This window comes from Rhinoderma darwinii, chromosome 10 (assembly GCF_050947455.1).
Source record: "Rhinoderma darwinii isolate aRhiDar2 chromosome 10, aRhiDar2.hap1, whole genome shotgun sequence".
Classification (NCBI taxonomy): Eukaryota; Metazoa; Chordata; class Amphibia; order Anura; family Rhinodermatidae; genus Rhinoderma; species Rhinoderma darwinii.
In genome coordinates, this window is record NC_134696.1 from 24,895,479 (window position 1) to 24,909,628 (window position 14,150).

The following is a 14,150-nucleotide window of genomic DNA, read 5'->3' on the forward strand; positions in this document are numbered from 1 at the left end:
TACAGCCTTTTTTTGTTAAGCGTGTGTGAACATACTCTTAGGCTGGATTCACACGACCATGTTACGTCCGTAATGGACGGAACGTATTTCGGCCGCTAATCCCGGACCGAACACTATGCAGAGAGCCGGGCTCCTAGCATCATAGTTCTGTACGACGCTAGGAGTCCCTGCCTCTCCGTACTGAAAACATGATTACAGTATGGGACAGTTGTCCCGCAGCGAGGCAGGGACTCCTAGCATCGTACATAACTGTGATGCTAGGAGCCCGGCTCCCTGCACTGTGTTCGGTCCGGGATTAGCGGCCGAAATACGCTCCATCCATTACGGACGTTAATGTGCTCGTGTGAATACAGCCTTATAGTACGTAAGTCACAACAACCTTTACCATGCTCAGGGCGCCGGCAATTATTATAATGCGGACCGACAATAACCGTGCAAGACGAGCGAATTACATCAAGACAAGTGCCTGGTATTATGTCATTGTCTCCAGACAGGGTCAGGTCACACACAAGTACTGAAAACCTGGAGATATCAAACCAGTCCCAAGTATATCTAAAGCCGGACATTATAGTCTATATACAGCAAACTCTATACCTTCCGATTAAAGATCAGGAGAAAAGCCAATACACATCTGATAACCCGCAGATGGGTGTAGCATCTATGGAATCCATTCAACCCTATAGACTTTAGTACTTTCTATAGCTCGTCATGCAATTCCCTAATAGAATAATTACAATTGCTCCAATCACAGGTTCTCTTTAACCCATTCCCGACCGCCCACCGTCTTTTGACAGCTCCTGAATTTAGTAAAGTCTTTTGAATCTAGCAGGGATCGGAGGAAACACATCAGAGACTGGAGGAATACTCTGCAGTCAGCCCTGGGGACGTCAGCCGTTTGTGATTTTGAGGCAGATTTTGTCCTTCCTGCATGTCGTTTGCCGTGATTTTGGCCGCATTTTTCGCTCGCACCCATTCAGTGCTACGGGCAAAAAACTCAGCGAAATACGCTTTCTCTGCCTCCCATTGATGTCAACGGGAGATCAGAGGCGTAAACGCGCGAACATAGGGACCGCCCCCCATTGAAATCAGCCGGTTTTTGACGAGTTTTGCAGAGCGGTTTTTGCTACAAAAAGCTTGTCAAAATACTCCGTGTGAACAGGCCCTAAGCCTGCAGGGGTATGCTAAAACATTGGAAGGCTGCACTCACACGGGGCAGATACGCTGCATAAAAGCACTCAGCGTATACACCCTTTGCGACGCAGGGAGTTCCGTGTGAAAAACCGCCAGTTTTTCGGCCAGAACGTCCGCTGTGGAAAACGGCAGCATTTAGCAGGCTTGCTAGCAGGCCGGCCTCCTGGGATGACATTTCATCCTAGGAGACTGCTGCAGCCTGTGATTGGCTGCAGCGGTGGTCACATGGGATGAAGCCTCATTCCAGGAGGAAGAAACACAGACATCTGGGTAAGTATAAAAAAAATTTTTTCCCTGAGTTTAGATTTTGCTGCAGAATTGCTGTGAACCCACCGCAATAAACGCGACAACTGATATTTATTGCAGGTTTTACCTTCCCATTGAATTCAATAGGACAAACCCGCAAAAAAAAATAAGCGTTTACGCAAATACAATTGACATTGCTACGGAATAAAATTCCACACTGCAGGTCAATTTCGGAGAATTTGTTCCGCTCTGTATTTACACAGGGTGTGTAGAAGATTTGTTTGATCTCATTCACTTTGCTGTACTGTATTTGCAGCTAATTTTCTGCAGCGAATTGCGTTGCGGAAAATTTTGTTTTTAAAAAATTATCCCTTCGTGGGAATAAAAAAATAAAATAAAAAAATGTAACAAAAAATAATTACTTTGCATAAAACCATATTTTATTGCCCATACATTACATATAAACAAAAAACATACAAATATAAGGTATCTACGTGACCATAAACACCTGAAAATGTCATTTAACAGGTTATTCAGCGTGAAACGTGAACGGTATAAAAAAAAAAAACAATGTGGGAAAACCACTATTTTCTAGAATTCCGCAGCAAAAAAAATTACACAATGTATTTGTACCTGAAAACTGCGCAGGAAAAAAAACAATCTCTCCTGCATAAAACAAGGCCTCATACAGCCCCATCAATGAAAAAAAGAAAAAAAAGAAGATCATGGCTGCTGAAACGCAGAGGCAAAAACAAAAAACATTTTGCTTGTCATTAAGGGGTTAAAGGAGTTGTCTCATGAAAACAAGCGAACAGCCGGCCGTGTAACGCAAGGACGAGCTGGGTCCACTAGATCAGGAGCCGTTCTAACTCAAAGAGGGAGAACCCAGGACCTATGACAACCCCATTAGGGTACGGTTACACCACCTGGTCACAACCGCAAATACCGTGGCAAAACCGCAGATGGTTCCACCACGGTTTTGCCATGAGCTTTTCAGCCACGCGGCTTGTACAAGTGACGCACTCTGAAACCATTGGCTTCACCTGTTTGATGCGGTTTTGGCAGCGCGGTCATATACACACCCTATAGCTACAAAGGGGGCCAGTGTGAGAAGTGCTACTGGCACGCAGCAATGCCGACCACCAGTACTTCATTAGCACAGATGTGAACGGAGCGTGGAGATTTAGAGTAGTCACCTGAGCCTGTTGCTAGGCAGCTGCATAGTAGGACGAGACTATTTACTTTGGAGTCCGTAGGATAAAGTTGGCCTACGCCCTGTGGACACTTGTGCTTTACGACCCTATTTTCATTCTACCAAACACATTTCCAGCACATCTGCCTCATGCCTCGGTGCTGGTCAGCAAGTGTTAGTTTCATAGGACGTGACGTCACCATTATCTACAGGCGACATCCCGTCATGTTCTCACCAACATTCATTGATGCTTTCTGTCGATTTGCAGCACTCGTGTACCTTTTCCATTCATTTTAATGGCGAGTGTTTGTACTTTGCAGAATTGAGACCGGGGTCCTCTAATTTTTGGAATCAGAGTGGGGTCCATAAAAGTTATTTTAGTGCCATACCTGTAAACAATGGGCCCAAACCTCATAGATGTGGCCAACAGGACACAGATCATTGTGTAGATACACTGAATAGCCACTTTATTAGAGACACTTGCCCCTTCACGATTGGGGCATCCACGTATGAGAATTAGACACGTGACCGCGAAGTACAGGATAAAATCAAGTGAGCAAGTTTTCCGTGGATCAGTTTCATTGTGAATCCACATCAGAATGGGAAAATCCAAGCGATCTGAGTGACTTTGATGAGGCATGGTCATCGGCGCTAGACTAGCCGGGGACAGTATTTAAAAAATTGCCAACCTTGTGGGGATTTCTTGTGCGACAGTGTCGAGAGTTTACGGAGAATCGTGTGATTGAGGAAAAACAACCAGAATAGTGGCTCCTGTGGACGTCAATCAGCCGTCGCCAAAAAGGGTCAGAGGAGGACGTCAAGAATCGTTCTGAAGAACAGGCGGTGCACAGTCAAGTAAATGGCAGCCAAATACCACGTTAGCGCTTTAACCCATGTGTCCAAATGCACAATTCATCATTCCTTAGCACGGATTCGCTATAACCGTGACGATCGGTGTGAGCTCCATTGTCGTCTAAGGGAAACAGAAGAGCAAGACTCCAGTGGACAAAAACAAGAAAAGGTATCCAAAAATTGTATCACTGAGCAGTGGGAAAAAAAAAAAATCACCTGGTCAGATGAATCCAGGTTTCTGTTGCACCACGCTGATCGGAGGATCAGAATTTGGCGCAAGAAGCATGAATAGATGAACCCTTCCTATTCGGTGTGAACAGTTCAGGTGGAGTAATGGCGTGCGGAATGTTTCCTTGGCACACTCTGGGTCCTCTGATACCTGTGGATGGATGTTTGAACAGTAGGTCTTATCTAAGGCTTCGTTCACATCTGCGTCAGGACTCCGTTCATGGGTTTCGTCTGACCTTTCCGTCAGGGGAACACATGAACGGAATTCAAACTTAGACAAACGGAAACCATAGCTTTCCGTTTGCACCACCACTGATTTCAATGGCGACGGATCCGGTGGAAATGGTTTCAGTTTGTCACCGTTGTGCAAGGGCTCCGTCGTTTTGACAGCATGAATACCGTAGTCGACTGCGCTGTTCATTTCGTCAAATCGACAGAACCCTTACACAACGGAAACCATTGGCGCCGGATCCGTCACCTTTGAAATCAATGGTGATGCAAACGGAAAGCTTTGGTTTCCGTTTCGATTCCGTTCATGGGTTCCACTGACGGAAAGCTCCAACGGAACCCATGAACGGAGCCCCGACGCAGACGTGAACGAAGCCCAAGCATTGTGGCCGACCAAGTTCATCCCTTCATGGCAGATGTTTACCCCATGGCAGACGGACACTTTAGCGGCAACTGCGAGAAGCTATCCTGTATCACATGGGCCAATTTTCCTGCACAACAACTTCAACATCTAGTAGAATCTGTGCCAGGACGAAATGCTGCGGTTCTGAAGGCCAAAGGAGGTCCAACGCGCTACTATATGGGGGTCTCCAAAAGAGTGGCCATTCAGTGTAGACCAGACCCGGAAACGCAGAATGAGAAATCCAGAAACAAGTGGATATACTATCTCTCAGCCTTCACATTCTGCATTGTAGACATATTTTCAGCCTTGCGTTGCAGACGGCAGAATGTCATTCCAACATGTATTACAGATGAGATTGTGTCTGTGGGAATAACCCGATCTGATGATTTCTATGCACATTCCAGGATTCCACGCTCTCTACATGACAGGTTACGGGATGCATTTACATTAGCCATTGGATAGCAAGATACTGAGATCACCGCGGCATCTCCTGCTCTAATAAACATATCCCTTTTATGTTACTCCTACAGGTAATTCCCGGACCCTCGCACTATACACGCCTTACTGCCTAAGATCAACCTATATGGAGGTCCTAAAGAGGCTTTCTGATCAATTACTTTTATGATGGTCGTAAAAGCCTCACTGGCGGCGATCCAGAAATCACAGCGGAGTTGTATTAAGTGAGTCACCTCTGCAAAAAGCATTAAAGGTGTTTTCCCATCAGAGACATTTAGGAAATATCCACAAGATAGGTCTTAAATGTCAGCTAGATGAGAGTCCCAAATCTGGGTCCTGCACCTATCTCTAGAACGGAGCCCCCTAAACACCGTCCTGCGTTGTGGTTGAAGTGGGTGAATTCCAACCATGAATTAAGGAAACAGCGTAGGTCGCTGAGCTACGCTGTTTCCGTAACTGCCATTCACTACTATGGGACTTACGGAAACAGCGTAGCTCAGCGACCTACGCTGTTTCCGTAATTCATGATCGGAAATCACCCGCTTCAGTCATAACACAGAGCGGCAGAACAGGGATTAGGGGGGCCCCGTTCTAGATATAGGTGCAGGTCCCAGATGTGGGACTCGCATCTATCTGACATATCCTGTGGATACGTCATAAATGTGTCTGATGGGAAAACCCCTTTAAATAGTATGACATGTACCTGTATTCTCCATAAAATAACAATTCTGGAGAATCTTTTTACGCAGTTCCTCAGCTATTCGTCTTACAAATTTATGAATAAATTGACAACTGGGTGTTACCAGTTGGGGGTTGTGCCCCTACACAATGTCTAACCGGTGCTTACAGTCTCAGGGTAAGGCCACACCGAGCAGTCCTGACACGGCCGCGACCGACAACTGTGCCGGAACCATGTTCGGCACGGTTGTCAAATATCCTGTTTAGTGGCCGCGCGTTATTGCGGCTAAAACGTCCCTTTATCTGCAAAATCATTCGGCCATTACTTAAAACATCCTTTATGGCCGCACGATTTTGCAGGTAAAGGGCTGTTTTAACCACAATACCGCACGGCCATTAACAGGGTATTTGATGCTGCATCGGCCAGGGCATATCCATGTGGCATTGCCTTTAGGTTAAAGGGGTTGTCTCATGAAGATAAGCGCTTTCTCAACAGAAGCCGAAATGTCTGGCCGTACATTATTACATTGAAATAAATGGCCGTATATGTAATACAATATGTAATACGTGGACAGGCCGTATCCGCCAGTGTCGTAATAGGGTATAATCATACATTCATTAACACATCCTTTATGGCCGCACGATTTTGCAGGAAAAAGGGCAGTTTTACCTTCAATAATGCGTGGCTATTAAAAAGCTATTTGACAGCCTCGCCGGACCTGGTGCCGGCGCGGTTGTTGGCTGCATCGCTCCGTGTGGCCCTGTTCACTCATCATCAGTGAGGGCCCAATCAGAAAAAAAAAATGGTTGACCTGAATCCAGGGACGAAGACGAATGGAATAGACCTAAAAAAAAAATCCTGTGCAGCATGGATGAAAGTTTCTGTGACCACTTATGTTGGTATCGCTATTTTCACATACGGAGATGGTAGTCACCTGGACAGGAAGTCAAGTGGTTGCTAGGCTACTTAAAATATTAAAGTCTGCACAATACACTACTGCAAGAAGACAAACAGAGTCTGCAACAGTATGTAACACTACTGCAGGGGAGATTTACTTTACGAGATCAATTAAGGCCTTGTAGCCTTAGTTGCCCGCCTTGGGATTTTAACACCCCAGTGACATGCCCAGGCTCACACGAGTGTGTAACTAACAAACTGGCAATACAGTGCAAGTCTATAATGAACAGACATGGCCTCCAAGGTCAATCTGGTGCAGAGCGTCAGCACCGCGCTATAAACAGCTTCCACCTTCTGAGAGACAAAACTATAACAAGTCCAAACCAGCTGATTCACCTTCCCACCGTGGTTTATAGAGAGTGCCACCAATACAAAGTAAATGCTGCTGTTCTGTACGCTGCGGACCAAGATTTACTATGTACAAAAACCTCAAGGAACAGCTCATACAGTCACTAACCCACAGCTCCACTTTAGAATCACCAAACGAACATCTATCCTCTTTGTATTATATATTCATTACCTTTTTGTTGTTTCCAATTGTTACTTCAGTATACTAAAGTCTCTGCAGTGAAAAAATAAAACGAAAAAAGTTTGCAGGAAACCATCAAAAAGTTGCTGTTGACGGATCTGAAATTCTTAATTTGTATCTCTAGTGCTTTTAGTTGATTCTGTGCTGCTATAAATGAGTTACAGGTCTGATTGGTTTATTAAAACGCAAGCATGGTCCTTGTCTCCTTGACTGATGTTCTCTCTAGGTTCCCTATATGAACGCTTTCTATACATGCCCTCCCGCCACTACTAGACGTCCGGTAAATTCTCAATACTCAAATACTTTGCAAGAAACTTAATCTATCATCTGAAACAGAAAGTCACTGCAGGAGGGATTTTTTTTCTTCTGCTTCTGTTAAAATGGGACTGATACTTACTGTATGTGACGGAACATTTCGCACCTCTTACTATGATTCACGGTCAATAGCAGAGATAACGAATCACTCACATGGAACAAACCTGTAATAACCAATATAGTGAAAATGCAGAGAGAGGTTTAGTCAGCTCGATTTTTAGAGCAAATGCTGCAGGACCAGAAGGAAGTCTCCTCTGTAGATGTGGACTGATAACGTCAGATCTGAAAACACCTCCAAACCGCAACTTACAACATACAGCACCAGCCTGAAACAATGGGCGGCCAAGGAAAAGTTACTCAGAAAAGTTTCTCCAATTTAACCTCTCAATATCTGGCTCGGGATTATAATTCTCCAGAAAAATGTATTGGGGAGAGGGTGGCACCTAGTACCAATTATACGCCAGCTGTCTGATAAATACTATAAGTGAGCTCTGGATCGGGAAAACAAGGGTCCTATGGCCTCCATTCTGCCAGTTGAGGCTGGCGCAGAGTGAATGGTGCCTGGCGATCTTCATTATAGTCAGAGTTACTGAAAGAGAGAAGACCCCAGACCTTCCACCTCTGGGGACCCCACCTAACAGATATTTTTGGTATATCCTGTGGATATAACATAAAATGTCTCAGATGGGAAAATCCTTTTAAACCCTTGCCGACATGTAAGTTAAAGGGGTATTCCTGCCTTTAGCATTTTTTATCTATCCACTGGATAGCTGAAAAACGCTAAATTGGTGAGGGTCCAAGCGCTAGGATCCCTACAACGGGGAACCCAAGTTCGCCCAACCGCAAGATTGTGGCTAGGAGGAGTTTGAATGGAGCGGAGGCTGGGCATGCGGAGTGCCTCTCAATTCAAAATCTATGAGGTGGAAGGAAAAATCTGAGCACAGTGGATAGGTAAAAAAATGCTAAAGGCTGGAATACCACTTTAGGCTGAATGCACACGTTGCGTAATTTGATGCGGAAAATCTGCATCAAAATCGCAGGTATATGCACGTAATTCCGCAGCTAAAACGGCACGGTGCGTTTTTTACAATTTGGTGCGGAAATAGGTGTTTTTATGCTGCGTATTTTGGTGCGTTTTTCTTTGAAACTAAACAGATAAAATTCGCAATCGGAAAGATAAATTGACATGCTGCGGATTTTAAATTTCGCACCGCAGGCCAATTTCCGTGCAGAAAAAAATCTGCAGTGTAGATGAGATTTCTTTAAATCGCATTTACTTTGCTGGTACTGTATTACGCTACAGATTTGTCGCAGGAAAATACGCGCTGCAAATCCGCACGTAATACGCAACGTATGCATTCAGCCTTAAGCTAGTCACATGAACATAGCCCACCTCAAATGTGAAAAACTGCCGCTTTCCACGTCCGAGGTGGACCCATGCGGGACACGTTGTCACGGATCCCTAACAGACTACAGTCCATGGAGGGATGCGTAACACGCAGGAAAATAAGACATATACTATTTTGCAACGCTCAACTGTCGTATGAACGGCCCCATTGAAATGCATGGGTCCGTGCGACGGCCGTTGTTTTAACGGCCGTCACACGGACGAGATTCACGTTCACGTGAATGAGGGCTTAAGGTTATGTCATAGTCAGAAAGGGGAAAAATGGATCGAGCTCACGGACTGAGCACATTCCATACTCAGCAGGTGTCGGCTGTATCAATAGCCATCGTGGCATCTAAGCCCTTAGAAAGAGGGGGAGGCCCCTTCCAACAACCCAACAGCCCCCTCATCCGCTATCGTAGGGTGCTAATGATCGTCATGGCAGCCTTGGGCCTACCATCCTAAGATATACTGCAATACATTAGTATTGCAGTAAATTGTGCAAGTGATCCAAATATCACTAGTTCAAGCCCCCTAGGGGACTAATGAAAAAAAAAAAAAATACATTACAAATACATACAAAAGACAGACGTACCCGCCCGTTTTTTCTTTGTATAATTCGTAAGGTCTAAAAAAAAAAAAAATTTAAAATACATATACAGAAATTTGGTATCGCCGTAATCGTATTGACCCACAGAATCAGGTTAACGTGTCATTTTTATTGCCTAGTGAATGCTCTAAAAACGAAATCCAAATAACAGTGGCATAATCACTGTTCTTTTCCCATTCCACGCCACAAAGTTCTTTTTTCCAGTTTCCCAGTACAATATATGGTATAATAAATGGTGCCGTGAAGAACTACAACTCTTCCCACAAAAAGCAAACCCTCATATGGCTATATCGAGGCGAAAAAAAAAAAAAAAAAAAAAGTTATGGCTTTTGAAAGGCGGGAAGGAAAAAAATAAATAAATCGAAAATAAAAAAAATGAAAAATAGCTACAGCAGCAAGGGGTTAAAGGGGACCAATGATTGGATCATCACTGAACAGACATCTGATCGATATGCCTTTCTAGAAGTGAGGTGGTGGCAACAAATGTCAATGTGCACTTGCTCCTGGGATTGCGCCAGCCCTGCTACAGTCTGTGAATAGCATCGCAGGTTACTATCAGGAAGCTGATGTGGTTCCAATAACAAATTTATACTGAAAAGTGAATTCACACCTTCAATGCACCCGTCACATACACCCAATGTAAGGCGATGAACCGCACGCACTCAAGACTATTCACAAGCCTGATGAATGAGTAACGCTGCGGTTACTAGTGAACAGATATTGGTTGAAAATTATTAAGGAAAAGGGGCATAATAGAATTAAAGGGGGGGTGTCTAGGATTAGAAAAAAAAAAAAGTCTGCTTTATCCCCAGACAGCGCCACTCTTGTCCATGGGCTGTGTCTGGTATTGAAGCTCAGTACCATGCCAGTGCACGAGACGAAAAATAAATATTTCTAATCCTGGACAACCCCTTTAAGAAATTACAGATGTTTCCAATGGGTTAGTGATGGGGCACCCTGATGCCTGCTGTATATCTATGCGAAGACAAATATTTTAGGGAATTGCTAGTTAAGCAATTCTGTAAAATATTTAAAGTGCCTCCAAATTTTTAACAAAATGAATATGATAAATTCTTTACAGGCCGCCCAGCAGATAACAGAGCTGCAGAAACATTCCATCCACATATTAAAGGGTTAACCTGTATATTAGCGAGTGCTTGACACGGCAGGAATCCCATCAAACTTATGGCAATCATCGCCCTAAAAGCACTCTCGCATAGATCAAAAGGCGGCAAAAGCCATTTCCAGAGCAGCAGGCACATAGAAGGGAGATAATGCCAATCTCGCCTCAGGCTAGTACCCAGATGCCAACTTCAGCTGCTCTTATTATGGCACAGTTCTGCACGAAATCTGACCCTTTGTAGAATCTGGGCATGCTGGAGCCAAAACGGCACAGGGGTCCTAAGAGGGCACTTGACCTCAGATTGGAAGGGAAGTGTCACAATTAATTCATGGGCATAGGGGGCAAGCGCAGGAGACTGGAAACTATGGAAACGTGTTTGATATAAGTGGTGTAGCAGATAGCTGTGCCACCAAGAAATCATCTAAAACACAGTAGCAAAAAACGGGCAGCGATGTTTCCCTTTAAAGAGTAGTCCGCTTTGGATAAGTACTGATTGCTAAAAAGGAACCCCCAAAATAAGCTGATCACAGGGTTTCCCGCTGCTGTGACCATCAGTGATCCACTGTAAAACAAGAAGGAACCTAGCAGGTAGTGTTACAATTCTCTGCAGCACCACCGCAGGGGAAATGAAGCATTACATGGTGCCCACTGGAATCAATGGGCTATCCATGTAACACACGAACGTGCCGGATCCTCCAGAGTGAGAGACGCTCTTTGTAGCTGCTCTCCACTCCTGTTTAGTGACAGGCCAACTATGTTAATTATGTTAAATTCTGAAAAACTCTTCCAAAGTTTATGTCCAGTTATGTTGGGTCTCTTAGACATGATCTCATTGGTGGGTGTCTATAAAAAGTGACCGCAGTAGCTAGAACGAAGGGCCTGTGGTGGTCTGAAGAGCGCAGAAGTCACAGCATCCGTACCCCACTGGTGACAACTTCTAGAAGGTCCCTATACAGTTTTATTTATTTTCATACAGGTCATTAAGACACTGATGACATCATATGACAAGTCAAAACAGGCCTGGACAAATCCCAGTAGCCCATAAACCTAGAAATTTGGTTCAGTGGCCTGTATGACTTGTCTTATTGGCTGGTCAGTAAAACAAAAACAAATCTAATTGGCCAATACAAAGGACTGAAATGATATCCCTGCATGACAGAGTGGACTTTTACTAGATGGGCTTGTTTATATAGCTGTTCGGGTCCAAGTTTCCATTTTTTTATATACATATATGGGATTGGGTCCCATCAGTGCTCACATATAATGTTGTTCTGCCAATGTTTAAACAATGCGACCAAACACCATGAAAAACTATAGGGCAGTCTACGATTTATTTATTTTTAACTATAGAAAAAACGTACGTACCAACCTTGACCACGCTTTTTATATGGGGTACTGCAACATGGTTTTCTACAGAAGCAGCTCTAGGAAAATAGGGGAGATTTACTAAGCCCAATGCGCCAGAATCCGGAGTTACAGCCTGTAATATACTCCAGAGCTGCACTCACTGTTCTGCTGATGGAGTCACTATACATACCTTACAATACTTATCCTGCACTGATCCGGAGTTACAGACTGTATTATACTCCAGAGCTGTACTCACTGTTCTGCAGGCTTTAGAGCGGAAATCTCCCAGCATCCCCTGCTGAGTCAATGACAGCACAGTGCTTGTTCTGGTGATTTGTAAACTGGGAAATGTAGGCTTTACACCAGGCACCGTACAGTAGTCTGATTTAGGAACAACTAACTGTCCCGTACATTATAGGAACTCAGCTGAGCAGTTTGAAGATGAAAAGCTTGTTGACGGTTTCCAATAACAACCAGCAGAAAAGTGAATGCAGCTCTGGAGTATAATACAGGATGTAACTCAGGATCAGTACAGGATAAGTAATGTAATGTATGTACACAGTGACTCCACCAGCAGAATAGTGAGTGCAGCTCTGGAGTATAACACAGGATGTAACTCAGGATCAGTACAGGATAAGTAATGTAATATATGTACACAGTGACTCCACCAGCAGAATAGCGAGTGCAGCTCTGGAGTATAACACAGGATGTAACTCAGGATGAGTAATGTCATGTATTTACAAAGGGAATTATGTTTTTAAGAAGACTGAATCTAAGTATAAATTGTAAAACGGTGAACCTACACTTACGGATTGAAACTTTTGATAGACGCATCGCACATATTTGCCAATTGACATCCAGCCATCGGGTCAGATCATCATGCTGCAGAACTCCAGCACTAGCCATAGACAGACACGGTCTTTAATCCAGTACCAGACTTTGGGGGTGACAGCTTCTACCCAGAGTCTTATGCCAAAGAACATCACGTCAATCAATTTTAGCCTGCAATGGACACATCTAGTCCCCTAGTGGCACAGCGGGTGATCCTCTTGCCTTTGCCAGACCACTTTAGAGCCATAAAAGGTTTAATAAATGACCACTAATTTTTGGGCTAGTGCATGTGTAGCCTTGACCAGATGACCACTTCTACTGACGGCGACCCAATGGCCACCAAAACTTGTGGCTGACCACAATAGTGTCACATGACAAGTGCCCCCAAAGTTGTGGATAGAAACAATGACAGCGACATCTAAAAAGGGGACGTCACAGCTGATAAACTGGCAACGGGGACGCTAAATGCGACGTTGTGGCGGCCAAACGTCACAGCTGACCGTCAGCGTTCATAAAAGTCAAAGGAAATCACACACGACCGCGACTCACATCACTCAAAAGACGCATCATGTGACTTGCGCCGTGCAGCGAACCTCAGACAGTGAATAAAAGGGTTAATAAATGACTTGTGCCAGTCTCTATGCCCAGGCTGGGTAGTTGTGTGCAGTCAGCCCCTGGGGAGGTAACTTGTACCACCGGCTGAATAGAGGAGGCAGTGGGCCGTGTCCAGGGGCCGGCCTGTCATATACACGGTGACACAAGCGACACCGGGGCGACCAGGCCTCCTGTACCAGCAGCCAGAGCTTCCCACACACAGGCCCCCGCTGTATGAGCGAGTCCTCGGCCCCAGCGAGGCGCTATTTCCCCTCAGTCCAGTGATCACTACCGCCCCCCGAGCTGCTGCCTGCGAGGCTTCCTGCTGACACCTGGCCCCGGAATCAGCCCCACGGGCTCCAGAAGCCCAGCCTCTGGCTCCCAGCTCCGGTTCTATAGTCACATATGCGGCTTCTGACCTGATCTGCTGCTCCGTGCGGTCCCGACGTGTCGGCCAGGAGAGGAACAAATGCAGGGGAGCGGAGAAACTACAGCACCCGACATGCCTTGCGCGAAAGTGGCGGACTGGAGAAAAAAATTCAAAATCTGACATCTTTATTGACATGAACAGAACAGAAAACTTCACTGTAGCTGGAAGGTGACAGACAGTGCTTTACACCCTCTATAGGGATGTAAAATGTACGTGAGGCTGTATGAGAGAATGATGTCACAGATGTTTATAGCTGTGTCTTATTTTTATTTTGTATTTTATTGATTGTGTACTATTATTGGTTACAATGAAACAAAGTGAAAAGTAAAACATAAAATATAACAAAAACAGAACAATAAACAAGAAAGCAATTTCCCCTGGAAAAAAAAAAAGTAACTATAAGCCCTTTGGTCTTCTTTTGTGAGTCATTTTTGGGCAAGCAGGTGACAACTAATATGCTTAAGTGGCTCGCACCCCTCTACTTGCAATAATATGCCCCCCACTCCAGTATCTCTTCATAACCAGGCAAACATGCTGGTCAGGAGTCTGGAA

At 44.7% G+C, this 14,150-nt stretch overlaps 1 protein-coding gene across 2 annotated transcripts in view; it reads right to left on the reverse strand.

Annotated features, from left to right (window-relative positions):
* Nucleotides 1-13,676, reverse strand: part of FOXJ3 (forkhead box J3) — a 69,268-nt gene extending 55,592 nt beyond the window's left edge. Inside the window, exons 1-2 of one of the 2 annotated variants that reach the window (XM_075839528.1) lie at nt 13,588-13,633; nt 11,762-11,820 (exon numbers count right to left, since the gene is read on the reverse strand). The gene's annotated coding sequence lies outside the window, so the exon portion shown is untranslated. Of the gene's footprint in view, nt 1-11,761; nt 11,821-13,587 lie in introns of both variants that reach the window. The other variant, XM_075839527.1, reaches the window with a different exon arrangement.
* Between the last annotated feature and the right edge of the window lie 474 nt (nt 13,677-14,150).